Below are 27344 nucleotides of genomic sequence, written 5' to 3' on the forward strand. Positions count from 1 at the left end.
TTTATTTCTACAAGGAGGACTATATAACAATACAAATGTTAACAGATGTTGAGAGGTTTAATTGAAATAATATGGTGTATCTATATTAGTTTATGTGTTAGGTACACAGACTAATATCTGGTACATTGTAAGCTTTCAATAAATATTAATCTTTTTGTTGGTTTTTCTTCCTTTCAATACCAAAGTCAGAGAAGAAAACACAGAGCTTTGACTTTGAGTTCTGAGTTTCCCTTGCCCAAAATAAAGATGCTCTTGTTTTATGGCACTGAGGTCTGGAGTTGCACCTTCAAAAACATCCGATCAGTTCTTTTTCCGGTGAGCCATTAGATTCTCTTAAAAAAGACATGGATAAAGAAAGAAATCTGGATGCTATCAGAGAGGTAAGAGGAGGATATGCCTAAGCATCATGCTACAAAGGGGGGAAATATTAGATAAAGGGCCAGGTGTATTTTATTTTTAGCTTACTAGCCTGGCAGAAACACCAGCCCCTCCACAGACAGACACTGCCCTGCAGTTAGCAGGACCCAAGAGAAGAGTAAGTATGTGAGTTTCTTTCAATGACTGGATAATAACTGTCCCAGCGATAAGAGGCTGAGTGTGAAATTCCCAGTCCAGACAGTCAGGAATGTATGGTGCCTAGTGGTAGATCCACTGGCTTTGACGTGGGTTACACAGTCCTGCTCATGGAACATCCTTTTCAGCTACCGTAATGGGTTGATGGCCAGAAGCCTCTACTGGACCCCACAAATTACCGAATCAAGGGCCAACTAAAAATAAAATTTCAGTCATCAATAAACTACTGAATATTGACTATGTGCCAGGTTCTGTCAGAAAAGCTTTGCAAGACTATTTAATCTGTTTCTCAAAAAAGTGATATACATGGCTACTATGACATGATATTGTCCTCCTTTCAATCCTCATATTATCAACTGTAGTTCCGCATTTTCCTTTGCTGATTTCTCCTCATTTATAAGATTTATTTTATATCAAATTGCTCCAAAGGTTGGTCCTTGAACTTCACTTATTTAATCATCTCATTCAATAGTGTAACTATAAATACTATCTATCTGTGGAAACTGCCATATCACTAGGCTAATCCTTTCCTCTGGATTTCAGACGTGTATCCAGTTGCCTGCACGGGTCCACAATTAGATGAATAACAAGCCTCCCTAACTTAAAAGGTTAAAAACCCCAAATCTAGATCTTCTCTCCATCTTGACAGACCTCAAAAAATAAAATAAATTAAAACAATAATGTACTGTTTCGCTGCTTCATCATCTCAGTAAATACCTGCAAGTCCATCCTCCAACTTTCTCAGGGTTCATAGCTACATTTCAACTACTCACTCTTACCCTCCAATGCAACCTATTAGCAGATCATAGCAGATTTATCTAAAATATTTGCTGTATCTGGCTGTGTCTGAGTTTCTTCTCTACCACCATCTTCCTTATGGACTATGGTAGTAACCATTTTACAAACAGTGTTAGTTCTTCCCTTGTATCTTCACGATAGTCAATCTTTAATTAAGCAGACAAAAGTAATTTTTTTCCAGGCCAATATTTCACTTCTTTGGGGTAAAGCCTATTGCTTTCTCCCCCAACTTCCCACCCTCCCCATGCCACACACTCTAAAATAAAATGGAATACAAATAGTTAAAAAAAAGAAAAAAAAGAAGAGAGTAATAAACTAGCTAGGGTAAAATCTGTTTGAAACATCCCATGTTAGTCAAAATCCAAAATTTTAGATTTCATTGAGTTAATCATAATGGAAGTGTAAGAGTAGAAAATAAGCAAAAGAATTTTTAAGAATACGCTCAATAAGATTGATAGTAGATGCTTGATATTTTTCCCTTGTATTCTGTTCTTTGCTAGACAGGAATTAGGAAAAGTGATTAAATGGAAACACAAATAATTATACTAGCTAATTTTTTGAAGAAACAGAGAATTGCATCTGGAGATCTTAACTCTAAAAAGCTTGCACTAATCTTTTCCTGTTGTTTTTCTCTTGGTCAATAATTTTTACTTGTTATATTGGTTTTTTTGTTCATTCATGTTTATTGATAAGTAGTTGTTGTTTAATTTTTTAAAATTGAGAAATAGTTTACAATCTTGTGTTTCATAAAAGCCAGAAGAAACACATTCTGAAACAAGATAGCTTCATGTAAACAATTTCAAGTCCGGTTTAATATTGAATCTTTTATTGCATCAGATCTATGTAATATTTAATATCCTTCATGTAAGATGAGAGCACCGTGAATGTTGTGCTGTTTTATTTATATTTCATTATTTTATGTTAATTCTTTTCAATCCCAGAGGTACCGTGAAATATTTCTTCTGTTTTATTTGACCACTCAAATACCTGAGGCTTTTAAGGACTGTGAATGTCAATAATTTGCCTAATTCATTCTTACATGAGGTTGTGCCCATAGTGGAAACTTTGAAGACCTAGGATTTAAAAGGAAATTCTCATTCGATTTCTTACTTCGTTTTATCTATTAATATGATCCTTTATTGTTGTTTCAGGCTCTGGGGTGGTATAATAATTAGGAAGTATTTACAGTTTTTCAGCCAAGAAAGCAAAAGGAAATGGTGTAATTCACATCAAAATTCTGCAATCTATCCATTACCAGTGTTAGCACTTGTATAGACAATATTTATTTGTCAACGTCTAAAGGTGAGAAATGATGCATAAAAGGAATAATTGGAAATATCAACAGAAGCATTTACCCTTCAAGTGTTAGGATTACGTGTGTATATGTGTGATAAATATATTTCTATTAGCAACATTTAAATATGTTTTCTATATATGAATCTAACCAGCCATCTCAAAATAACTGTTTACAATGTGTCAAAAACTACATTAAAATTTTCCATGTCTTTTTTCATTTAAACCTCATAGTAACTTTCCTGGTAAATAGAAAATGCATATGCCTTCAATTACATTACTATTTCTGCCATCATTTCAACCAGATTTCTCTGTACTTTACTTAATTGAAAGATACGTTTTTTTAACCTAGACATAGTAATAACTGTGTCATCTTGAAAATGGGAGTATAGTTTTAGTCACTATTTTCCATAGTATAAGAGATAAAAATTGTTTCTTCTTAGTGAAAAAACATTTTGTGTCTATTTTTGATAAGTCAAATCCTTTCTTTAAAGTCTGAGAAGAGTATAATAGGTTATCTTTCTGAGGCTTATTTTGTATTTACAGGTAACATTCTGGAGCCAGCTACCTGGATTGAACCTCAGCTCTACCATCTCGTCTGAGACAAGGCACTCAAGTACAAAATGAGGATGCTACTACTACTATTTACAGTATTCATTCATTAATTCAAAAAATATTTATCGAGCATCTGCACTGTGTTAAGCCCTGAGGCTGCAGCAGTAAACTACAAAAACAAATATCTTACCCTTATACAGCTTACATGGTGGTGGGGGAAAATGAATTTTAAAAATTAATTAGAAGATATTGTTTTCAGTTCTTTATACGTGAGGCTCAACTACAAAATATTTCACAAAGGACATACACGGAGGGCAGGGTTAGGATTTACACTCACACAGAAGTGATCATGACAGACTTACTGACAATGTGAAATTTTGGCAAATGCTTGTAAAAGGTGAAAGAACAAGTCATGTGGAGAAGAACATTCCAGTAAGAGGGCAGAGCAAGTGATACTGGCCATGAGGTAGAAACAGGCCTAGTGAGTTTCAAGAACAGCAAGGAGGTTGTCAGTTCTGGAGGCAAGCATGTGGAAGGAGAGCTCCTCGGTTTACCTTGAGCACTTCAATAAATAGGGTTAAATGACTAAATAATGTGTATTTTGGATAGCTGGCAAGTAACACACTTTAGCCACTGGTTTGCTAATGATATGGTGAGGATTAAAGCAAGTATTTCCTTTATTTTTAATTTAATTTTAATTTTGCTTGAAGAACATATGATTCCTTTAAAAATCAAAGCAATTACTCTTTCCAGCTCACTCAACCAGATTACTTGCTGCATCTGACTTGGAGTCCCTGATTTTTCAGAAGCACCAATAGGACAAAAACGTATTTATCCAAGGAAGCAATGTTCCTAGACACTGGCAAATGGAAATATTGAAAAAGAAAACAAATTTTCTCTAAACTAATATTCTGCTCATGTTAAAGATGAACACAGCCATCAAATACCATCTGGTAGAGTGCACTTTATGTGCACAGAATGATTCTACACATTTCACAGGACATTAAGACAAAGTAACTGCCCTTAGGGATTCTAAAATAGATAAAAATCAATGGATTTGGATAATCTTTTCTCACTTAGGCAAACAAGTTCTGATTTATGTTATTAAACTACTTGAGAGCAACAACTAAAGCTTTGAATTCAGTACAGCAATGTTTCAAAAAATGTATACATGCCCTCCTGGTGTTTCATTTCCTGGCCTTTAACAAAATGTTATTACAATATTTATAAATATATTTAAAAAAAGTTAATAAATATATTTATTCATGTCAAGTACTGTTATTTTGTCATTCACAATAATATAAAATATCTTTTTGAAATAAGTATAAGGTCAGTTTATTAAATATTCCAAACAATATAAAGTGAGCGGTATGATACAGAACATACATATAACATATATGAAACTTGGAAATGTAGCTAAGTCTAGAATTACAAAAATATAAATATGCTAAAAAATAAAACAATGTTAGGAAATTACACACAGGAGGCCATAAAGCACCTCTTTTCCTCACAATATTGGTATGGATTAATGATCTTTTGCCCAGGAGGCCAAATAAAATGCCATATGCTAGGAAAGCATAACAGAATCCCTGCTGGCAGTGTTAAACAGAAATCGCATTTAAAAGTGAGTATATATTTCTTTGTCATATCCGGAGAAATTTCTGTAAATTAAGACGTCCTTAATAGGAAAAATATCTAGACTTTTGTTAGATTTAGGGAGACTCTATGAAGGCACAGTCTCAAAAAATTTTTGTTGTACCAAATGGGTAACTTTGGAACACAAAGATATTCAATCCATTCTAAAATAAGCCTGCAACTCTAATTTTGTCCAGGACTCAAGGAACAATCCAGCAAAAGAAACTTATAACTAATATAAGTATTAAAAATGACCCATCCAAATAATGGTTACCAGTTTTATCCCTGCTACATATTAAGCACTTTGAATATCCCATGTCATTTAATCCGCAAAGCAATCTTACCTGGAGAGTACTACAATCCCTATTTTAAAGATAATAAAATATTAAGCTTAAAAATTAAAGAATTTGCCAAAATTTAAAAACTGTAGAATCATAATTCATATTCTGTGCCTTCTGAAACATTCTCTATCACGAGCAAAGCCCCCCGTGTCCTGAACTTATCTCAACGCTCCCTTCACCTGTTTGCTTGAACCAACACCAACCTCTCCTTAAGATCCCTCATTTCCCTATAATCCTTTTGATTGGTAAGCCTCACTTGTTTCACAGTGGCACTGCCAGATTATTCTTCTGGAAATACACCAGCTTTAATACTTATAACTTATACCTAAGCATTATACTGTATTAACTGTTACTCTTCATTGTTAAAGTCATATTCTACACTATTTATCATCGTTCTTGCTTTTTGCTCATTGTCAGTCTCCCTCATTGTCTGTCATTGCTGTCAAGATCATGGTGCTAGCAGATCTCGTGTACCTTTCCTGGTCGGCAGACAGCTGTCTTCTCATTCTTTTTTCTTTCTTTCTTTTTTTTTTTAAAGACAGAGTCTCACTGTGTTGCCCAGGCTGGAGTACAGTGGCATGATCTCAGCTCACTGCAACTTCTGCCTCCCAGGTTCAAGTGATTCTCCTTCCTCAGCCTCCCAAGTAGCTAGGAATACAGGCACTTGCCACCAGGTCCAGCTAATTTTTTTTTTTTTTGTACTTTTAGTAGAGATGGGATTTCACTATATTAGCCAGGCTGGTCTTGAACTCCTGACCTTGTGATCGGCCTGCCTCAGCATCCCAAATTAAGTTGTCTTCTCATTCTACACTTATATGGTAGAAACAGAGGGCTCTGGTTTCTTCATCCCCATAAGGGCACTAATACCATTCATGAGGACTCCACCACTCTCATACCGTAGGTACCTCTAAATACCAAATGTCCTACTTATAAATACCATTATGTTGGGGATTTTGGCTTCAATATCTGAATTTTGGGGGAACACAAACATTCAGTCTATAGCAGATGTCAAAATGGCTTTTCAAATACAGTATAGACAATATTGAATTACTCTTCCTCTACTAGTCTTTTTATTTTAGATAATGACAAATCAATGTTTCCAGTTGCTCAAGCTGTATCTTAATACCTATTCTTAACTTCTACCTCCCCTTCCATATCCAATTCATTAACAAGTCACGTAGTTTTTGCCACCAAAATATAATCGATTGAAATCACTTCTCGTCATTTTTGGAAAGATCACTCAAGGCCTAGACTGGACTGATAGAGCACATCAAATAATCTCTATAATTTTTCACAGGCTTCTTCCAAAGACCATCCTCAATGAACAACCCAGAATTATTCTTTGTTAAATTTGGTTGATCATTTCACTGCTATACTCAAATTCTTTCAACTGTATTTAATTTCATGCAGAGTAATTATATCTATCCCTCTCCTATTACTGAATGATTTCAGTTCCACTACTGTCTCTTTCTTTTACTTTACTCTGTAAAGAGGAACATTTTTCTTCTTCTTCAGACACACCAGGTAGGTCTAAACCTTGGGGCCTTGCCTTTGAAATACTTGTCCTCAGATACCACTATGGCTCATCCTCCGACCTTATTCAAGCCTTTGCTCCAAGGTCACTTTCTCTGTGAATTAATCACCATCAAATTGTATTTTTCCATGCAATTCCTCTCTAGCTTCCCTTCTATTGTTTTCCTCATAACATCTTCTAAAATTCCACACAACTCACATACATTTTGTTAATTTTCTTCTCTATTAGAATGGAACCTCCAAGAAAGCAGAAATTTTGTCTTGCTAATTTACTGTAATATCCTAGCATTTTTAGTTGTAACACAATAAGAAGTTAATGTTTATTTGTAATTTGGTCCTTGCAAAGTTATAAGTTTTTATGATTATATTATAATGAAAAAAATTAATGAGAGAATTTGGGAAAAATGAAAAAGGAAGGTATTAAGAGGATATGTGTCTCTCACTGCTCCTGTTTTCATTGGGAAGCAGGAACATGCATAACTCAGGAGGGAAAGGCATGGGATACTATGGCCTCTTCCTGATTTAGAAGACTGAAAGGATAATCCAAGTCCAGGAAACTCAGTCATAGCTCTGTTCTGTGTATGCACATTCCTCCTGAGTATCATAAAGGGTCTTCCTTAGTACTTCCTGTGACTGGAAGATGAACTTTAATGCACTGAAGGAAGTACAGCATTTCAATTGTATTGGTACATGAAGCAACTGAATTTACACTAAAACAAAGCAAAACAAAAACCCCACATGCTTTTTATCTATTGTATATACTCTGTGTGTCTCTATTCAATATTTCCAAAGTTGACAGGGAAAAGAAGGGCGTGCGGGTGGGTGCATGTGTGTGTGCATGTATGTGTGTGTGCATGTATGTGTGTGTGTTCTATTCCACATTTTCAGAATACTCGTCCTAAGCTAAACACATTCCAAAACACAATTAGGGAACAGTCTGTTCTGAGTATATTGATATAAATATTTTGGTATTCTTTATAATTAGTAAAAGATTTATCACCTTGATCAATATTGGACATGAATATTCGTTGCTAAAATGAATGGCTCAAGATAAAGTCGGTTATATGAATAAACTGTAAGAAAAAAGGAAGCCCTTTGTCATCTGGAATGATGCTGAAAAGATGATTCCACAACTGTGAATTTAACCCAATTATTCATATTTTTTATTGCCAAACATTAACCATAACATTAGTCTGAGAGCTGTTTCTAGAATAGTGTTTAGTTTGCCTAAAGTGAACTTAAAAGTATACTACAAAAAGATTACTAAAAAAAGAAGTTATGTTCATATTAAATATGAACAGCTCTATTTAAAAAATATTAAACATTAGTATTTTATTTAATGTTGTCAGATGCCTGAAAGGACAAATCCTACTTGCTAATAAATATACCTGTGCATAGTAGTATTTAGCCTGAGACAAACTTTTCCAACCTTTCTAGCAAGGTTGTGACAGAGAATTCTAGCCCTCTTTTGCCTCCACTTATTGGTGGCTATTGATACTTATAGGAAAATCTAATTATTGTGGAAAGGCAATTGGCTTTGGTCAGTTCACAGCCCTCAAAATTTAATAACAAACCAAATAGAAAAAATTCAGAATAAATATTTCTAATGTTACAAAAATTTCTTCATGATATAACTCTTGTCCAAGTTTATATAAATAGAAGTTTGTTTGTTCTTTGTTTCAGAACTATGAAAAACTGGAGACCTACAAAGCAATTCACTTAAACTCTTTTAGTTTAAAAGAGTTTAACTGAATTAGTTTAAGGTTTTCTTAGAATTTAGTTCAAGGTTTTCTCAAACCTTTCCTCAGAGCCAACTCACTCTTCTAACTAGATTTCTCAGCCTTCACTATATAATAAACCAGATTTGTAAAATAATAAAGCTATCTGGCCACAGGCGAACAGTGAATGAAATCAGTACATAGCCAATGGCTTGACGGCCTTGAGAGAAGTTTACAGAAATTGCGCCTTAAAAACAATAGACACAATAAGCACAGCTATCAGAGATCAATTACCCATTAAGCCGCACACATCAGAGCACGACTTATAGATTAAAATATGTAATCCAATTTAGAAACTGTTAATCACACAATATTCTGAATTAAATAGACAAAAACAAAGCATTTATTTGGTGCCCATTATAAACAACACATAGACTGCCAGAAATGAGATATAATATAAAAGTATTCAATACAACCCCTACCTTGAGAAAATATTGACCTTTGTGAAATGAACACTGAGAAGTAGTGTTCACTATACTCTGGCTAACTGTGCATTTGTAAAAATAATCCAGGACTGCTATCCACAGAACCTAGTCTTAATTCTTTCACTTTTAGTCACCTAGGGGCTACAGAACTTGGGTGCATCCCAAGGCCTCTACTCTAAATCATAAAAGGAAATAAATAATACTTTAAGCATCTACTTTGTGTAGTAGATATAGAATCAGATGAGGTAATGAATATTTAATACACTCTAGAATTCTATTCAAATAGAAAGCACTACTCAATGAATTAATTTAATAGTTAAGATCTTGGGCTTTGGAGTGAAAAGAAATAGGAATGAAATGGGACTCTTTCACTTATTAGGCACGTCCTCTTGGAGCATGAGTTAAGGTATTTATGTCTCTGTGACATGATTCTGATATTCAGATAAAATGGCACAAGGCTGTCATGATGCTAGAATGAAACAGTTCATATCTAGAATTCAGCATAGTGCATAGCATGCATTTACTAAACTCTTACTATTGAAGTTAATATTTAGAAAGAAGAATGCACAGCAGTATTTAGGCAAAAAATCTATTTGTAAAGCAGTGTTTCTTAAAGACAGTACATTTCTGTTATCAATAAAACTCACACTTCTGGAATACTCAGCAACATATAGTAAGTGATACAATACCATATCAGCAGAGATAGTACATCAAATTCCCCCCAACAACTTAAGGTTGAGGGGGATTTTCTTTTCCTATTCTTAGACACAAAAATTTTCATCTTCAAGGTTACATGGATACTTTAGCACTGCTTGTTCTCCATGTCCACTTTATATACTGATAAGTAGGAAGCGAAGGTTTGAAAATGTATCTAAAATAGGTAGAAATTGGTTGATATGGCTTGGCTGTGTCTCCACCCAAATCTCACTTTGAATTCCCATGTGTTGTGCGAGAGACCTGGTAGGAGGTAATTGAATCATGGGGGCAGGACTTCATGCTGTTCTCAGGATAGTAAATAAGTCTCACGAGAGCTGATGGTTTGAAACACAGGAGTTTCCCTGCACAAGTTCTCTACTCTTGTCTGTCACCATGTGAGATGTGCCTTTCACCTTCCACCATGATGGTAAGGCCTCCCCAGCCAAATGAATTGTAAGTCCAATTGAACCTCTTTCTTTTGTAAATTGCCCAGTCTCAGGTATGTCTTTATAAGCAGCTTGAAATGGACTAATATTGGCAGTGGATGGTGGGGAGGGGAGCATGAATAAATGTTTATAAACCTGGCCAAAAAAACTTGGAGCCAAAAAAAAAAAAAATGACAAATGAGTGAAATACACAATTCACAACTAATACTTACCATGTATTATTTTAAGTAAATGAATAGCTCAAACATTAAGATAATTCCCCTAACATATTTTTAGTTGATACATATGTTAAAAAGTAAAAATAAGCAGGACTGGGCACACAGCAGAGACATTTCTCCAGTGGCAAAGTGAGGAGCTACATTGACCATCTCCCAGGAAAACAATCACAACAGCTGAAAAAGAAATCTTAAAAATTAAAGTCTCAGCCAGGTGCAGTGGCTCATGCCTGTATTCCCAGCAAGTGGAGAGACTGAGGCCAGAAGATTACTTGAGGCTATGAGTTCAAAACCAGCCTAGGTAACATGGCAAAAACCATCTATACCAAGAAAAAAGATACAAAAATTAGTTGTGCATGGTGTTGCCCAACTACAGTCTCAGCTACTTGGGAGACTGAGGTGGGAGGATCAATTGAGCCCTGGAGGTCCAGGTTGCAGTGAGCCATGATCACACAATTACACTCCAACCTGTGCAACAGAGTGAGACATTGTCTCAACATAATATTAATAATCATAATAAGATAAATAAATTTTTTAAATAGTCTCTAAAAATTGTTCTAAAGATATATGCCAAGTAGAAAAGCATTTATTCAATAAAACCTACTAAATTTCACTAAACACTGTGAAAATTTTGACAGTTAAACAACAGCCTCTCTCTTTTTCCAGAAACCTATCTAGCACAGAATAATGCAGGTGTACTCAAGAATATGGGGCTTCTTCCTCACAGCTTTAGTCTGATACTAAGGTATCTGCCCGTGAAATGCAGGCCATACCATTTCTTATCATCCCCAGCTCTGTGCTGCAGTGGCTGAGAAGGCTGATGCTTCTGGTGTGCCTTATGGACAGGAATGGAGAAAAAGGCATCAGGCAAGTCAATAGCTGCATACCAGATACCAGGAGATGTGTTAATTTGCTCAAGCAATAAAACCACATCTGGTACAGCAGTTGCAGTTGGAGTCACCATTTGGTTAAGCTTATGATAGTCCACTGTCATTCTCCATGATCCATCTGTCTTCTGCACAGGCCAAATAGGAGAGCTGAACAGGGAAGTGGTGTGAATCGCCACTCCTGTATATTTCAAGTCCTTGATAGTGACACTAATCTCTGCAAACCATCCAGAGATGTGATACTGTTTTTGATTTACTACTTTTCTAGGTAGAGGGAGCTCTAATTACTTCTATTTGGCCTTTCCCACCATAAGAGCCCACCGGTCAGGGAGCCAACGTGGGGATTCTGTCAGCTTCTAAGTATCTCTATTTCAATTATGCATTCTGGCACCTGGTCTAGGGACTTGAACTAAAATTCCATTAATTGTCTGACCTCCATAATCCCCTACTTTAATTGGAGGACCACAGTTTTGGGTCTCTTAGAATCAACCTCAGCTCAGAGCCAATGTCCAGTAGTCTCCCAAATGTCTGATTTTTTCCCTTTCACCATTGTACAGTGACTGGTAAAAGGCTGAAGGTCTCTTTGGGGAAGGATGGGAAAAATATTAACCACATAAATTGGCAGTAGTGTAATGGGATTGTTCCTCAAGGGAACCTGGCCTCCCCTTCATTCAAGGGGTTCTGGCTCTATAAACTGGCTCATGTCTGGAAATTGATTGAAGGGCTATGATTCTCTGTTTTTATAATTGAAATCAGTCTTTTGTCCATTTGACCTAGAAGTTTTCTGCTTGTATAAATTAAGTAGAAATGCAGTAGGCTTCCTATCAATTTCACTTCTAGGAACCCAATGATTAATTAGCCAATGCCAGAGCCCTACAGGAGTCAGACTATTCTGATGCTGCTTTGCCTCTACTGTCCATTACAGTAGCTACATCCACCTTGCCTTTGATGGTCGAGTGTTGCCACTTGGCCTCTGCCACCTTGGGATCCAATTATTCCTACTGTATTTAAATTTTGTATTTGAGTGACTGTTGTTCACACTGTTAGATGTGACATACAGTGAAGAGCAATTATAGGGCTCTTCAAAGATGCAGATGCTGTCCTCACAAATCTATTTTGCAAAGCACTGGCCAAGGGTCTATCTTCTGGACCCTCCCAGCAGGGATGAGTAGGTGTAAAGTGACTAGTCCCCTACACCATCCCAATCTCCCTAAGTCTTTAGATCCCTTCTTCAACACTAAACCAAGGAAGATCAGGGATTTCCAGCTCACTCAGAGTGGGCCATCTTTTAACACATATTTCGGCTAACCAAGCAAATAAATTATTAGAACCTTTTTTAACTCCCCGAGCTACAACATCAAATGCGGAATCCCTACTTGTATACCCAAATCATTAAATTAAGCCTCATCAAACTCTATGTTCCTTCCACCATCATCCCACACCCTTAATATCCATTCCTATGCCTGTTCTCCAGATTTCTGCTTATATAAATTAAAAACCTCAAGCAGTTATTTTTGACTGTAGCAAATTTCCTCATGGATCATACTCTGAACATGACCTCTAGGGGTCCACGGGGACTTTAGTCTAGTTATAGGGTTAGAAGCAAACAGGAGTGTTGGGGTTGGCTCTTGAGTAGAATCATCATTATATTGCCTGGCAACTGCCTCAGGGGATGCCATCACTGTGTGCCTCAGGCTGTGCAAAGTTTATCTCTTCAAAGTTGGAAAGGCTGATGGCAGTGGGCCAAGGAGAGGAGGTTTCCACTAATAGGAATGGGGAAGCTGTTTCTTCCAACCAGAAAAAGGTTCATCAGAGTTTATAAGCTCATTGTCCACAGCTTCATCAGGGTTCTCCCACACATCCCCGTTCCAAGTTACAGGGTCCCATTCTTTTCCAGTCAGAGCCCTTACTTTAACAGTAAACACCTGTGGCTATGCATGTACCTTTTGTTGCAGGTCAGCCACTAACATGATAAGAGCTTGTGCCTGATTTTCCACAATTTCACCTCTTTCTCTAAAGGAGCTAATATTCTCACTCAGGGCAATCTTAGTAGATTTGAGGCTCAGTATCTGCTTCTGAAGCCAGGAGTTAGAATCCCTGAGTTCATCTTTTTCTATCACCACTTTGTCCAGTGAATTTAGGAGCAATCAACCAGCTTCATTATGTTCCTTGGTTCTCCACATACAGTCAAAAGTATAATGTAGAGTCACTAAACTCTTTGTCTCTCATGACTGGTGAATCAGGAGTGTTAATTGCATTTATTTTCGTAACTCTCTAAACAGTTCACAGCAAGGACTCTCAGTATTCACCATATTGTTAGAAGTACAGTCCTTAGCATTTTTGGATCAAACATATTTAAGCAGCCAACTGCAGAAACCCCAAAACCAGTGAAAGAACTCCATCCTTAATATTCCGTTCCTCTAGAACCACTCTTGGCACTAAAATATGTATGAGAATTCTCTAGAGGAATGAACTAATATGATATATACATGGGAGTTTATTAAGTAGTATTACCTCACACAATCACAAGGTTTCACAATAGGCTGTCTCCAAGCTAAGGAACGAGGAAGTCAGTCAGAGTCCTAAAGCTGAAGAACCTGGAGTCTGATGTTCGAGGATAGGAAGCATCCAGCACAGGAGAAAGATGGAGACTGCAAGGCAAAGCCAGCCTAGTATTTCACATTTTTCTGACTGCCGTGTAGTCTGATTAGATGATGCCCATCCAGGTTAAGGGTGAGTATGCTTTTCCCAGCCCACTGACTCAAATGGTAATCACCTTTGGCAACACCTCACAGACACACCCAGGATCAATACTTTGCATCTTTCAATCCAATCAAGTTGATACTCAATATTAAGCACCACAGTATGATAAAACACAGCAATTCCATTCTTAGGTTTCGGCTCAAGAGAAATGAAAACTTATATTCACTCACAAAAATGCATATAAATATTAATAGTATTATTCATAATAGTCAAAAATTAGAGACAATCCCATTGCCATCAGCTGATGAATGTATAAAGTCTAGTATATGCAGACAATTGGAAATATTGAGAAATAAAAATAATTAAATATTAATATATGCTACACCATGGGCATTGAAATGTTAATGCTAAAGAAAAGTAACCAGACACAATGGATTACATATTACATGATTACATCTAAACAACGTGTCCAAAATAGACAAATTTAAAGATGTAGGAAGCAGACTGGTGATTGCCTAGAAATGGTGATTCTAGCATAAATCAGGAGTGATTGCTAATGAGTACAGCCTTCTTTTATGGTGTGATACAAATATTCTAAAATTGATTGTGGTGATGGTTCAACAACTCTGTGAATATATACTGAAATCTATTAAACTCTGTACTTTAAATTGGTAGATTTTAGGGTAAATGAATTTTATCTTAATACTACTGCCAATAACAAACAAGAATTATTCCACAGAGATGATAGAGTTAGTGCAACTCCCTTGCTGTCCACATTCAGTAGCAATCTATTTGTTTTCCTGGAGCTAACGAGTTTCTTGTGGCTTAGAGATGGGACAAGAGAGAAACACAGGAAGTGTCAGGTTGTGGGATGGCTTAACACACAGATATCTTCCTAGGGGAAATGATAATATAGGTGGATCCTATAGGAGTGAGCTTGGTCTTTATAAAGCCCCAAATCAAGAAACAGCTAAATAGAATGGAAAGAATTCCTCCTGTTACTGAAGCCACAAAAGTAAAGGGAGCATAAAAAATAGACTTGCTTCAAGTGGTATAGGACTGAACAATTAGTTTCATACAATATGAAGTGTAGATCCATACACATAAGAAAATTGTACAAAAATAGACAGCGTTGATGGTACAACTAGTTAGGAAAAAGCAAAGTCCTTCATATATGATGCTGTGTAGTGTTTAATCACACAGAAGAAGTAATTTCATTACATACACAATAACACATTTTAGATAGCTTGAAGGCTTAAGCGTAAAAAATAAACAGTTATAACATTGAAAGATTGTTTTGTAAAATACATGTATAATCCAGGGTCAAGAGGTCAATTTATTCAAGTCAAGAAATCTTGAATCTGGTGATTTGAAGATATATTTGACTATATAAACCTGGATACCTTGCCTATCTTCCTTACTCCCTCGATCTTTCTCATCCATCTCATCTGTCTCCTAGAATTAATAACCAAACGTTTATACATGGTATAATTTTCATTTCCATTATTACATACAATGAAATCCAATATTTTCCATTTTGTTATGTTCTATTCTCTTGCATACTACCTGATTTCATTAACATGATATCTTAAAATCCAAAATTGATTTTGTGATCCAAAGTAAAAATCTGTTGTAGAGACATTGAATGTTTGCATCTATTTAATGTCATAAATATATGTATACCTCCTGACTTCTTACTTCCTGATTTTCTTCTTGAATAATTAATTTCAAAAGCCACTATAAGGTTTAGCATGATAACCTTTTGCCTCTATTGCAGGTATGGACTATGGTCAGGTAGAGAGAATCAGAACTCTAGAGGGGGAGGAACATGCAGAAGTATTTGTAGCAGCAGCATGCACAGCATGGAGTATCAGAGAGCTAGTCAAACAAGAAAGGCATGTGAGAGGATGGGAGGCAAATGTGGCCATGTTTGGAAGATGAGATGTTTTGGAAAGCCACAAAGGATGGCAGTGACGGGCCAGCAAGAGTTGTTACAGTCTGATGAGGATGAGTAGGGCTAGGGCATGCCTGTGGGTTGGAGGACAGGAGCAGTCTAATTTGGGGTTACCTAGACTGAATGATATCATAATATCTGGGTTAGGTGGGGTATTGTGGCAGTGATCAATGCAGGAAATCAGAGCCTGAGTAGGGTGTCAGAAGGTAAATTGTGTCAAGTAGGCCTTTCTTGGAAAAGGCTTGCTGCAGCAGTCTGGCATGGGGTAACCAAACCCAAGAAAGGCAAAGGAGGACATTCAAGATGTCTAGAATGGGATGTCAGAACCCAAAGAAGTTAAGCAGGATGTTTAGGAGTGGGTCAGAATAGGAGTGATGACTTGGTAGTGATTTCAAAGCCTAAAGATGGTTACAAGGGCATTTGCGTAGACTGTTACATGTGTTGAGTTGGGGAGTGATGAGAGTAATGATGGTGTCTGCACGGGAATGATGTCAGTGGGATAGCAGTCCATAGAGGGATGTCAAAGCAAGAGTGGAGCAAGACGGTTCCCCATTAATCATCCCCTTGCAACAAACCACCTTCACAACAAGAAAAAATCAGGTGAATACTCACAGTACCTGATTTTAAATACATATCACTAAAAGAGTCACCGATGAGGATAGGAAATAAAATTTTGAATTGCTGATGCCACCCCTCCCCCATGCCCTAGTGGAAGACACACGGCAAGAAGAGAGGATCTGTGCACTTGGGAGGAGGGGAGTGCAGCTATTGTAAGGCTTTGCATTGAACTCAGTGCTGCTCTGTCACCACAGAAGGCCAAACCACAATGAATTCAGTGATGCCTGCTCACAGAAGGAGTATTTAAACCAACCCTAGCCAGAAGGGAATAACCCAATCCCGCAATTGAAACTTGAGTTCCAGCCAACCTTCCCACTACAGGCTAAAGGGCTCTGGGGTTCGAGGTAAACTCGAAAGGCAGTCTAGGACACAGAGACTGCAACTCCCAAACTAAGTCCCAGTTCTGAGCTGGGCTTAGACCCACTGGACTAGGATGGCATGTGACACAGGGTGACAACAGCTGGAGCAGCTAAGGGAGTGCTTGGGCAACCCCTCTGCCAACCTCAGGCAGCACAGCTCCCAGCTCAGTGGGCTTCCTTCTGCTGAGGAGAGAAGAGGGAAAAATAAAGGCTTCCATTTCGGGTTGGCTGACATTTCTAGATACACCCTGGGTAAAAAGAGAAAACCGACTTGAAGAGAAGAACGAAATCCTGGTAGGACTCATCGCCTGATGCAGAAAAAAAGCCCTTGGTCCCCGAGTAACCAGGGGTGATACACAGGTAGTACACTGTGCTGGGATCAGATGAGACTCAGTCCCGCTGTGGTGGCCATGGGGACAGGCTTCTGCTTGAGAAAAATTCTGTATGCTGTTTGTATGAATGTAAATCAGTACAACTACTATGGCAAACAGGGTTTGAGTTTCCTCAAAAATCTATGAATCGATCTACCATATAATCCAGAAATCCCACTCCTAAGTATAAACACAAAAGGAAGAAAGTCAGAATATGGAAGAGATATCTGCACTTCCGTGTTTATTGAGGCATTATTTACAATAGCCAAGATTTGGAAGGAAAATAAGCTCAATAAATGGTACTGGGAAAACTGGATATACATACACAGAAGGGTAAAACTAGACACTTATCTCCCACTATGTAAAATAAAATGAAATGCATCAAACTATGAAACTGTCAGAATAAATTCTGGTATGCACACAAAATGGAGTATTATTCAGCCTTAATAGGTGACATTCTGTCATTTCCAAAATCATGGATTGATCTGGACATCGTTAAGTGAAATAAGCCAGGCACAGAAAGCCAAACTTCATGATCTCACTTATTTGTGTGAAATGAAAAATAAAACAATTAAACTCATGGAGGTAGAGAGTAGAGGGATGGTCCCAAAGGCAGGGAAGGGTAATGCAGGTTACCTCATGAGGGGGAAGTAGGAATAGTTAATGGGTACAAAACATAGTTAGAGTGAATAAGACCTAGTATTTTTTAGAACGAAAGTGACTATTGTAAAAATTAATTTGACTGTACAGGTTAAACAGAAAAAATAGTATAATCAGTTTGTTTGTAACATAAAGTATAGATGCTCAAGGTGATGGATAACCGATTTATCCTGATGTGATTATTATGCATTGCATTCCTGTATCAAAATAACCCCAAAATACATGACCCCACAAAAATTAAAAATGAAAGAAAACTTAAAAACACAAGTGGAATGAAGAAAGAAAAATTTGGGGTATCATTATAGTGGCATGTAGGGTGATGTGTTGGACCTTGAACTTGGTAATAAGTTTGTATGCATGGTTGTGGGTGGCATAAGGGATGCATCTACGCTGGGCCAGTGGCAGCCAGACGTGGTGTCAGAGCATGAGTGGAGGGAGGAGACCATGTATGAGGTCATATGTAAGAGACTGGTTTCACCCAGTGACATTTACTAAGTAAGTAAATACAATGAAGGTAAGAAGCAGGTTCCTAATCATCAGAAAATAGAGATAAAAGTGTGGAAAGAAAAAAAATTTGAGTAAATGGTGTGGTATCTGGAATTGGAGTTTTAATGTGAACTCATAGGTAAAATATAAGTAAACAAAGGAAAAATAAGTATAAACATGTCTTTTTTGCCTGTTATTTGGGGCATTAGGCTTTGAATTTTTTTGTCTTTACTCACAAAGGCAACTTCTGATTCCAAATCACTCAGTACATAGTGGTTAAGTTAGGACCACTGTAGTGACAATCAAGTATTGCTGTGTTTTCTAACCATTTATTTATCAAAATCCAAATGAACTAATTTATTTTGGAGGAGGCAGGTAAGAAATAACTGCTGAAGAGCGCAGTCCACTTTTATTGCTGGATAATTGTGCCTTTGTGTCTGAAATTTATGTTTTTTAATCTGGAGCTTTCTTTAAAAAAAGCTTTCTTCTTTTGTGTGGGTGAGGCACATACAAGACTGGGGAAATCACAGAGATGACGATGACATTTTCCCCCTTATTTTCTTTTAAAAATTGTTTTTGGATGTAATGAATCTATGATTTAAAAAAAATATTTGAAACCCTGAGACATATAATTGAATTTTTCAGTTTTCTTAATAACTTTTCCAATGTAAATATTTCTTACTTTTAGATTTAAAATACATTGTTTTCTTAGCTCCAAATCAACTAATTCTTGGTAGTTAAATATAGATACCACAGGGACTTTATAGGATCAGTTGGGTTTCCCACTGTTTTCCCTAGCCAACTGATGCTTATTAGCCCTTTATTGAGTATACTTCACATGGCTTTTGTTCCTTTCTATTTATCAAAATCTCAGAAAAATTATAGCCTTTATATACTTAAGCTTTAATCAACAATAGCTGGAAGCATGTGAAGCAGTAAACAGCTTCAAGACATGCAATAAACTCTGAGGTTTATTTACAAACAACACAGTGAGAATCATTTATTGCCAAGTTACTAAAGGTAATAGTGATTACTGCTATTAAAATACCAGAAGCTATTAAATAGTTGCCCAAGCAAACAGTCTACATTCAAACACAGAATTCGAATTAGTCTTTTTTTAATTTAACTTTGGGAAAACATAATAGTTTAACTCTGTTCAGTGAGAAAGGAAAAACCAAGAAACACCAAAAATTATCCAATTCAAACAGGTGTAGAAGTTGTAAGCTTTACTTTGGATCATACAATGGGCTTTTAGCATGAAGCAAATGGAAGTTCTTATTTTCTACTATAGTCATACACTTTTGTTGACAGGTCATTTATAAGAAAGAATGAATAAAAGTAGGTCTCTACCATTTCCATAAAGATGGAATAAAAGAGAAGAAGGAGTATCAGTTGATTATCGTTTAGGAAACCGGAAAGAGTCTTTCACAGTTTTAGAAGAGACATGACAGAAATCTAAAAAAACAGTAATTAATAGGGAATATAGGTGTATTTGAAGTGTCTCTTACCAAGAACTCCAAAATATACCTTCATTAGGACATAAAATTCCCTAGCGGTTGCCTGTAACACTCTATTAAAGATGAAGATCTTGGCCAGTCCCTGTGGCTCATGCCTGTAATCCCAGTACTTTCATAGGCCAAGGCGGGTGGATCACTTGAGGTTAGAAGTTCATAACCAGCCTGGCCAACATGGTAAAACCCCGTCTATACAAAAAAAAAAAAAAGAAAAAATTAGCCAGATGTGGTGGTGGGTGCCTGTAATCCCAGCTATTTGGGAGGCTGAGGCAGGAGAATCCCTTGAACCCGGAAGGTGAAGGTTGCAGGGAGCCAACATTGCGGCCACTGCACTCCAGCCTGGGTGACAGAGTGAGACACTGTCTCAAAGGAATAAAAACAAAAATAAAGATCTTTTATTCTACCTCATTCATCTGGCGATCATATTCCTCTAAGTCAGGGTTTCTCAGTTTGATACTACTGACATTTCAAACTGGAAATTTCTTTTTTGGAGAGGGGATTTCTTGTGCATTCAGGGTGTTTAATAGCATCCCTGGCCTCTACACATTAGTTGTCAGTAGGATCTAGTCCCCATTTGTGACAAACAAAAACATCTGCAGATATTGCCATTTGTCTCCACATTGGGGGTTAGTCAAAGTTGTATCTGGCAGAGATCCACTGCTTTTAATCAATCTCAAAATGCATTATCTGTCACAAAGTTCAACTAAAACACACACACACACACACACACACACACACACACACACACACACACACAGTTTTTGAAACTGAGACCATCTCATAAAATCTGAGACCTATGCTTCCTGTAGTCAGGGTTATTGTAACCAACCACTTGTTATCCATCTCAAAACACATTCACTGATTTCTACAGTGCTCTCCTGCTCTGATGGTTTGGTTTTCAGGCAGGTAGAGACATAAATGCTATCTAATTAATAATGCATCATTTCCCATGTCTCTCAAAACATTTCCAGTAGATGTCACACATTTTTACACATAAGAAAAAAATTCAGAGTGAAGAAAAAAACCCACAATTTTAAATTAGGAGAATATATTTAAAACTAACCTAAATTCAGAATAAGCCTGGGAATATGAAACCTGGGGTAACAGTTCATTACAGTTCAAGAAGCCTCACAGATGTCTGAGACTTCAAAGGAGAGCACTGTTGCTGATTAGGTATGTAGACTGAAGTTTTCTTTGGTCCCTTGAGAAAATTTTTGTATTTCAAAATTGAAAATGATTTAAGCTTACTGGGAAATGAAATAAAACAGCAGAACTTTTCTAGCACTCTAAATCCTGATAGCACAGTGATTACATCTGCTATTAGCATATTTTGTGCTGTCTAAAGCAGTATTAGGGGCTGATAATTGCCAGGGAGAGAGAATTTCCAAGAAGTTTGGTCCTGGGAACTGGACATGTGTAGTGATTTCTCCAAATTCATATTCAAATATGTATAACAAGCATTTGGTTAATAATGTACATATAAAACAAATCTGCAGTTGAGGGGATACATTTTATTATATTTGTTGTATAGAAGCAGATACTATATCACCGAGGCTGTTTTGTTTACTCCAGATCAAACAATAACTAAATCAGCAGGTTTAAACGTTCATCTTGACTCTCTGCCCTTTCCCACTCCACATCCTTCTCTGAGGCAGCAAAACATGCACACTCAGTGGCCTCAGTACAGCAGTCTCTCTTCTGAGAACAATGTGAGTATGCTTTGGGCAATATCTTTAGTGTGAAGAAATGTGGCTAGAGTTTGTTAATTTGAACAAGTGTGCCCTCATATGCACACTTTCTCAAAGGGAGAGTCCCGGAGTCCCCATAACAGTCTTCTGAATAAATCCTGCTTTTTATACTCTGTTCTGCATTGCTCTACCTGTCCTTCTCCCAACAAACACACACACACACACACACACACACACACACACACACACACACCCCTTAATTTAGAAAGAATAGTAATACATCATTTGTAAAGACATACAATTGCTGGGACAGCAACAATTCTCTGGAGAAAAGTTTAAGACATTCCTTCTTGAAATTTATTCCTTCATGAATAATATATTTGTATTAGTTCATTTTCATGCTGTTAATAAAGACATTCCTAAACTGGGTAATTTATAAAGAAAAAAGAGGTTTAAGGGACTTACAGTTCTACATGGCTAGAGAGACCTCACAGTCATGATGGAAGGCAAAGAAGGAGAAAGGTATGTCTTACATGGTGGTAGTCAAGAGAGAAAGCATGTGCAGGGGAATTTCCCTTCATAAAACCATCAGATCTCATGATATTTATGCACTATCACAAGAACAGCATGAGAAAAACCCTCCCTCATGATTCAATTACCTGTCACCTGGTCCCACCCGTAACATGGAGCAATTATTACAAGTCAAAGTAAGATTTGAGTGGTGATCCAAAGCCAAACCATATTAATATTTTTGTTTTATATTTGAATTTCTACAGGTTATTTATTATATTTCGTCATTCGAGTATCTTTTTATTTTAGAAAACTCTAAATCCACCATTTCCTAGATGTCACTTCAAAGCTATATAATACTAAGTCCTCAATATACTTTGATTTGTTAATTAAAAACAAGATGGTTATCATCACTATCTTCATTACAGAGTCTGCTTGAAAATGAAGTCTACACAGAGCTAAGTAATAAGAAGAGAGGAGAAAGCAACACATGAATGACACCATTTGAAAGCCTGGTTGCAGTCTTTCTTAAAATCAGATCCACATGACAGTCAACAATTTTTCATCGATTACATAGTATATTCCAGGAACTCTTCTAGTTACTGGGGATATAGTAACAAATAAAACAAACTCTCAGTGATTATGGACCTAATACAATATTTGGCATGATGATATAAGAAAAAATAATCACAAGTGCACAGAGCATGACAGCAAAGAGGATAAAATTAACAGAAAGCACAACATGTTGGAATATTATTATTTTTCATAAGATGGGTAGCTAAGACCACTTCACTCCAAGGAAAAGCAAGCATAAGCCTACAGGAAGGAATAAACTAAGTCATGCAAATATCTGAACAAGGACCATTTCAGGTAGTAGAAACAGCAAGTGAACTGTTCCAGAGGTAGAAAAATGGTTCCAGAGGTATGGGTTACTCAGAGTTGCAGGAGGTCAGTAAGGCTGGGATGGAATCAATTAAAGGATGAGGAGTAGGAGATGAGGTCAGGTATGTATCAATATGACATCTGTTTTTATCCTGGGTAATCTGAGATGCCATGTTAGGATTTTTACAAAGATGTAAAGTCATCTTAGGTCATTTTTTTAAAGTATTATTCTGTCGCCTGCAACTGACCACAAAGAGGCCAGGTAGGGGGCTGGAGCAGTCCAGTAGGAAAGCTGTGGTAATAATCTAAGTGGGAGGTAGGTGATGGTGGCTAGGGTTAGGGTGAAAGCAGTGGGAATGGTGAGAAATGGTAGAATCATGGAAGTGCCTTTGGACCCAAACCATACTTATTGATTTACCGGTAAAAAAGAGGCCTGTGGGTGAAGAGAAAGGTCAGCGTTCACTTAAAGGGTTTTGGCACAAGAATTTGGAAAGATAAAGTTTTCATTTACTAGGTAGGGAAAATGCTGAAGGACCACTTGTCTTCCTTAAGATAGCAGAAAGTGAGTGTCAAGTGCTGAGTGTGGGAAATATTAATTTGTAGATGCCCTGATAAAAAGCACCATGATATGCCTCCCACATCTTCCTTTGAGGAATGAAAGGATTATTCCCTTATATGTTAGAAATGTTGCACATTGAGATGCTATGGCCCTCAGTGCTATTCAAAGAATCCTCATCTGAAGAAAGCCCAAGCTCAAGCTGCTTTTTGAGGCAACCTACATCTAATGAACATCGATGCGGACACATAAAGGGCCTATCTCCTTGACCCAGCCTTACAAATCTGAAGGGCCATGTCAGATCCATAATTTTCCCTGCAGTCAGGTGAAAGTTTTACTTGAACTGCATTGAAGTTCAACTTCTCCCTACATCTAATCCTGCTTTCTTCCCCTCCCTTCAATAGGAGTTGATGTCCAAACCACTCCCTAATAAAGATCCTGTAAACTGAATCTTAATCTCAAAGTCTGCTTCCCAGAAAACCCAACCTAAGAAAGATGTTTCTTTAGTAACCAAAGGGAAATACTGATTTTATGGTTTCACATGGACCTACAGTTTTGAGACAGAGAGCTAAATTAGACACTTGAATTAGAAGTTATCAGCATATACAACTTAAACTCGTTAGATCAGTTGAAATAATCTTTGGAGTAAATGCAACAAGGAAAAGAAGTTAAAGTTGAAAGAAGGGTGTTTTAACTTTTGAAAGTCAGGGAAGTTAAGGGGAAGAACTATCAAAGAAGACAAAAACAGAGCAATGGAAGAGTATAGAAAAAGTCCCAGGAGATTGGGGATTACTATAGGTCAACTAATTAAATTTTTAAATAAAGAAGAAACTATTGATTCTGTCACATCTTGATGATGGATTAAAAAAGATGAGAAATTAATTTGGCAATGGAGTGGGCATTGAAAGTGCAAAAAATAAAAGTCATTTAGTGGATTAATGGTTACAATGGGGTCAAGAGAGAATACTGGAAAAGGAGAATGACCATGTCTTTCTTAAGTGAGTATAAACAATGTATCTGAGAAGTTTCCACAGTGAAGGGAAATGCAGAAATGGATAAATTGCTAGAACGTTTATGGGATCAAGAGAAATTTTGTTGTTGTTGCTTTGTGCTCTACTGCAAGATATAATAGCAGTTTTGTATGCTGATGGAAATGATCAGGTAGAGCAAGGAATGCTTAGGATGTAAGAAGGAAATAGGGCAATTATGAAGGAAAATCCTCCAGAATAGATGAGAATAAACAACCTAGAGAGGAATATAACTGAATTGATGGAGCTGAAAAACACAACACGAGAACTTCGCGAAGCATACACAAGTTTCAGCAGCTCAACTGACCATGCAGAAGAAAGAATATCAGAGGTCGAAGATCAATTCAATGAAATAAAATGAAAAGGCAAGATTAGAGAAAGAAGGGTAAAAAGGAATGAACAAAGTCTCCAAGAAATATGGGACTATGTGAAAAGGCCTAATCTACGTCTGATAGGTGTACCTGAATATGACGAAGAGAATGAATCCAAGCTGAAAAATACTCTTCAGGATATTATCCAGGAAAACTTCCCCAGCCTAGCAAGGCAGGCCAATATTCAAGTCCAGGAAATACAGAGAACACCACAAAGACATTCCTCAAGAAGAGCAACCCCAAGGCACATAATCATCAGATTCACCAGGGTTGAAATGAAGGATAAATTGCTAAGGGCAGCCAGAGACAAAGGTGAGGTTACTCACAAAGGGAAGTCTATCAGACTCACAGCAGATCTCTCAGCAGAAACCCTACAAGCCAGAAGAGAGTGGGGGCCAATATTCAACATCCTTAAAGAAAAGTACTTTCAACCGAGAATTTCACATCCAGCCAAACTAAGCTTCATAAGTGAAGGAAAAATAAAATCCTTTGCAAACAAGCAAGTACTCAGAGATTTCCATCACTACCAGGCTTGCTTTACAAGAGCTCCTGAAAGAGGCGCTACACATAGGAAGGAACAACCAGTACCAGCCACTCCAGAAGCATACCAAATTGTAAAGAGCATCAATACAATGAAGAATCTGCATCAACTAATGGGCAAAACAGCCAGCTAGCATCAAAATGGCAGTATCAAATCCACACATAACAATATTAACCCTAAATGTAAACGGACTAAATGCCCCAATCAAAAGACAAAGACTGGCAAATTGGATGAAAAGCCAAAACCCATCTGTTTGCTATATCCAGGAAACCCATTTCACATGCAAGGATACACAAAGGCTCAAAATAAAGGGATGGAGGAAGATTTACCAAGAAAATGGAGAGCAAAAGAAAGCAGGAGTTACAATTCTTATCTCTGATAAAATACACTTTAAAGCAACAAAGATCAAAAGAGACAAAGAAGGACATTACATAATGGTAAAAGGATCAATGCAACAAGAAGAGCTAATGATCCTAAATATATACGCACCCAATACAGGAGAACCCAGGTACATAAGGCAAGTTCTTAATGACTTACAAAGAGACTTAGACCCCCACACAATAATAGTGGGAGAGTTTCACACCCCATTGCCAATATTAATCAACGAGACAGAAAATTAACAAGGATAGCCAGGACTTGAACTCAGGCCTGGAACAAGCAAACCTAATAGACATTTACAGAACTCTCCACCCAAATCCACAGAATATCCATTCTTCTCAGCACCACATCACACCTGCTCTAAAATTGGCCACATAATTGGAAGCAAATCACTTCTCAGCAAATGCAAAAGAACGGAAATCATAACAAACAGTCTCTCAGACCACAGTGCAATCAAGGTAGAACTCAGAATTCAGAAACTAACTCAGAACTGCACCGCTTCATGGAAACTGAACAACTGGCTCTTGAATGTTGACTGGATAAACAATGAAATGAAAGCAGAAATAAAGATGTTCTTCAAAATCAGTGAGAACGAAGATACAACATACCAGAATCTCTGGGACATATTTAAAGCAGTCTCTAGAGGAAAATATACAGCAATAAATGCCCACATGAGAAGCAAGGAGAGATCTAAAATTGACACCCTATCATCAAAATTGAAAGGGCTAGAGGAGCAAGATCAAAAAAACTCAAAAGCTGGCAGAAGACAAGAAATAGCTAAGATCAGAGCAGAACTGAAGGAGATAGAGACACAAAAAACCCTTCAAAAAATCAATAAATCCAGGAGCTGGTTTTTTGAAAAGATCAACAAAATAGACAGACCACTAGCCAGATTAATAAAAAAGAAAAGAGAGAATAATCAAATAGATGCAATAAAAATCGATAAAGGGGATATCACCACAGATTCCTCAGTAATTCAAACCATCATTAGAGATTACTACAAACAACTCTATGCACATAAACTAGTAAACCTGGAAGAAATGGATAAATTCCTGGACACTTGCCACCTCCCAAGCTTAAACCAGGAAGAAGCCAAAACCCTGAATAGACCAATAACAAGGTCTGAAGTTGAGGGAGCAATTAAGAGCCTACCACCCCAAAAAAACCCAGGTCCAGATGGGTTCACAGCCGAATTCTACCAGACATACAAAGAGGAGCTGGTACCATTCCTTCTGAAACTATTACAAATAATCCAAAAAGAGGGAATCCTTTCCAAATCATTTTATAAGACCAACATTATCCTGATACCAAAACCCAGCAAAGACTCAGCAAGAAAAGAAAACTTCAGGCTTTTATCCATGATGAACATAGACACAAAAATCTTCAATAAAATACTGGCAAGCCAGTTGCAACAGCACATCAAAAAGCTTATCCACCATGATCAAATAGGAATCATCCTGGGGATGCAAAGCTGGTTCAATATACGCAAGTCTATAAACATAATTCACCACATAAACAGAACCAAAGACAAATCCACATAATTATCTCAA

General features: G+C 37.1%; 1 protein-coding gene and 1 long non-coding RNA gene across 12 annotated transcripts in view; one reads left to right on the forward strand and one right to left on the reverse strand.

Annotated features, from left to right (window-relative positions):
• The window catches only part of PCDH15 (protocadherin related 15), an 819037-nt gene that overhangs the window by 253481 nt on the left and 538212 nt on the right, over nucleotides 1-27344 (reverse strand). The window lies entirely within an intron of this gene.
• Nucleotides 1393-24840, forward strand: LOC116528397. Of its 2 annotated transcripts, XR_004259008.1 has the most exons (4): nucleotides 1393-1405; nucleotides 2583-2588; nucleotides 15757-15759; nucleotides 24707-24840. It is a non-coding gene; the product is annotated as an uncharacterized LOC116528397 (long non-coding RNA). The 2 variants fall into 2 exon arrangements; XR_004259007.1 differs by lacking the exons at nucleotides 1393-1405; nucleotides 2583-2588; nucleotides 15757-15759 and adding exons at nucleotides 4420-4430; nucleotides 9939-9942.

Source organism: Sapajus apella, unplaced genomic scaffold, assembly GCF_009761245.1.
Source record: "Sapajus apella isolate SASKATOON/1434 unplaced genomic scaffold, GSC_monkey_1.0 scaffold58, whole genome shotgun sequence".
Lineage (NCBI taxonomy): Eukaryota > Metazoa > Chordata > Mammalia > Primates > Cebidae > Sapajus > Sapajus apella.